Genomic DNA, 3,036 nt, shown 5'->3' with positions numbered 1-3,036 from the left:
CGCCCAGCGTGGGACTCGAACCCACGACCCTGGGGTTAAGAGTCTCAGGCTCTACCGACTGAGCCAGCCGGCTGCCTCGGTAAATACCTGCCGGGTAGCACGTCACACAGTCCTCGTTTGGGTTGGGTGGTCCCATACAGAATTTCTCCATGCTGATTAATGTTTTCCTAACGTCACTCTCGTCACGTACTTCACTTTTATTTCATAATCATTTCTGAGAGGTAAAGGAATTGCATGACAACATGCAGAGGTAGTGGCGTCAAAATTAAAACACATACTTGACGTGACTGAAAAACCGAACGAGTTACTTTCCGACGTTGTTTTAGATGTGCAAGTGCCAGTCAAAACTCGCGGTGACGGCACTCTGCTGATCTTTTCGCTAGTTAACACCGGTCTTGTTGTGTGTGTTTCAAGCTCAAGAGCATCTCCAAGCAAATAATAGTCAACAGAAACATTCAGACGGTTTCGTACTGATCAATTGCTACATTAAAACGGTATGTTTCTTTTTCAGAACTGGAAAAAAAACGAGCGTGACAGCATTCGAACATGTAATATTCAGATCCGAAGTCGGACGCCTTGGCCATTAGGCCACATGGTCACTGACGACCAACTATAACTTGTATACGACTCATCTCGAAACGCTCACACACCTTAGGAATTGTGTTTTCGTTCTACACAGACGCTGCCCCTTGCTCTTTCCCACCCGTTCGTTACATTCAACCTCTTACGAGACCGACCAAATATAGACTGGGAAACAAGACCACACACTTTGTGCATTCGGAATCGAAGGCAGGGCGTCCCTCGCCGATTTTGCTACGATGGCCATTTGCTACTTCTGCAGAAGCGGCGGCGGCGTCGACGACGACGACGACGACGACGATGACCGCGAGAGGCTCTGAGATATGTGAGAAATACATCTATGAAATGTAATTGACTTCAGCTGACAACACTTCATATTACCGGCTAATACATGCAGCTATGGCGACCCATTACTGCTTGGCTACACATCTGACACGTAACCGATGTGCTCTCCAAACAACAACACTTGCATTTCAGAACATGTCTTTGACACATGTCTACAAAATCACCTTCACCTTCAAATACAGTTTCCTTGCGACTGACAGAGACGTAGGCAAAGTTTAAAGTTGCTATTTCCATTACATCTCGTTAATCAGAAAAACGGTAATTTACATCTGCAGCGGAACAGAATTCCGTTACGCCCAGCGTGGGACTCGAACCCAAAATCCTGGGATTAAGAGTCTCAAACTCTACCGACTGAGCTAGCCTTCTGCCTCGGTGAATACCTGCCGGGTAGCACGTCACACAGTACTCGTTTGGGTTGGGTCGTCCCATACAGAATCTCTCCATGCTGATTAATATTTTCCTAACGTCACTCTCGTCACGTACTTAACTTTTATTTCATAATCAATTCTGAGAGGTAAAAGAATTGGATGACAACATGCAGAGCTAGTGGCGTCAACATTAAAACACATGCTTGATGTGACTCAAAAGCCGAACGAGTTACTTTCCGACGTTGTTTTAGATGTGCAAGTGCCAGTCAACACTCCCGGTGACGGCACTCTGCTGATCATTTCGCTAGTTAACACCGGTCTTGTTGTGTGTGTTTCAAGCTCAAGAGCGTCTCCAAGCAAATAATGGTCAACAGAAACATTAAGACTGTTTCGTACTGCTCAATTGCTACATTAAAACGGTATGTTTCTTTTTCAGAACTGGAAAAAAACGAGCGTGACAGCATTCGAACCTGTAATATTCAGATCCGAAGTCTGAGGCCTGATCCATAAGGCCACATGGTCACTGACGACCAACTATAAATTGTATACGACTCATCTCGAAACGCTCACACACCTTAGGAATTTTGTCTTCGTTCTACTCAGACGCTGCCCCTTGCTCTTTCCCACCCATTCGTTACATTCAACCTCTTACGAGACCGACCAAATATAGACTGGGAAACAAGACCACACACTTTGTGCATTCGGAATCGAAGGCAGGCCGACCCTCGCCGCATTTGGTACGATGGCCATTTGCCACTTCTGCAGAAGCGGCGGCGACGACGACGACGACGACTGCCGCGAGAGGCTCTGAGATATGTGAGAAATACATCTATAAAACGTAATTCAGACTGCCTCGTCCCATCTTATGCTGTACCGCTTTGGCAAATGCTTTATCTGCGCCATTCGCCTTAATCACATCTGAGAGTAATTCTTAATAAAACGCCTGTCGCTAATTGTTCGTCATCACAGATACCGTTTGCTATACGGCCACGACGCGCAACTGATTTCCAAAATATGTCTTCCTCCTGTGAGGATGCAACTTACGACCCCTGGTTTTATACACTAGTGCTCTACCACGAAGCTAAAGAGGCGCTGCCTAGTGGTACTCTTGCGTACTTCGGCCTTACTGTCGTCTGCATCATCAGACTTCAGCTGACAACACTTCATATTTCCGGCTAATATTTGCTGCTATGGCGACCCATTACTGCTTGGCTACACATCTGACACGTAACCGATGTGCTCTCCAAACAACAATACTTGCATTTCAGAACATGTCTTTCAAACATGTCTACAAAATCACGTTTCTCCTTCAAATACAGTTTCACTGCGACTGACAGAGATGTAGGCAAAGTTTAAAATTGCTATATCCATTACATCCCGTTAATCAGAAAAACGGTAATTTACATCTGCAGCGGAACAAAACTCCGCTACGCCCAGCGTGCGACTCGAACCCACGACCCTGGGATTAAGAGTCTCAAGCTCTACCGACTGAGCTAGCCGGCTGCCTCGGTGAATACCTGCCGGGTAGCACGTCACACAGTACTCGTTTGGGTTGGGTGGTCCCATACAGAATCTCTCCATGCTCCCTAATGTTTTTCTAACGTCACACTCGTCACGTACTTAACTTTTATGTCATAATCATTTCTGAGAGGTAAAGAAATTGCATGACAACATGCAGAGCTAGTGGCGTCAAAGTTAACACACATACTTCATGTGACTCAAAAGCCGAACGAGTTACTTTCCG

At 46.0% G+C, this 3,036-nt stretch overlaps 2 non-coding genes across 2 annotated transcripts; both read right to left on the bottom strand.

Annotated features, from left to right (window-relative positions):
• On the bottom strand, window positions 1-73 carry Trnak-cuu (transfer RNA lysine (anticodon CUU)). Its single transcript has one exon. It is a non-coding gene; the product is annotated as a tRNA-Lys (tRNA).
• A 2,649-nt stretch (window positions 74-2,722) lies between these two features.
• On the bottom strand, window positions 2,723-2,795 carry Trnak-cuu (transfer RNA lysine (anticodon CUU)). The gene has a single exon. It is a non-coding gene; the product is annotated as a tRNA-Lys (tRNA).
• Between the last annotated feature and the right edge of the window lie 241 nt (window positions 2,796-3,036).

This window comes from Schistocerca gregaria, chromosome 7 (assembly GCF_023897955.1).
Source record: "Schistocerca gregaria isolate iqSchGreg1 chromosome 7, iqSchGreg1.2, whole genome shotgun sequence".
In the NCBI taxonomy this organism is placed as follows: Eukaryota; Metazoa; Arthropoda; class Insecta; order Orthoptera; family Acrididae; genus Schistocerca; species Schistocerca gregaria.
The sequence above is the reverse complement of the archived record's forward strand: the minus strand, read 5'-3'. Positions and strand labels throughout refer to the sequence as shown.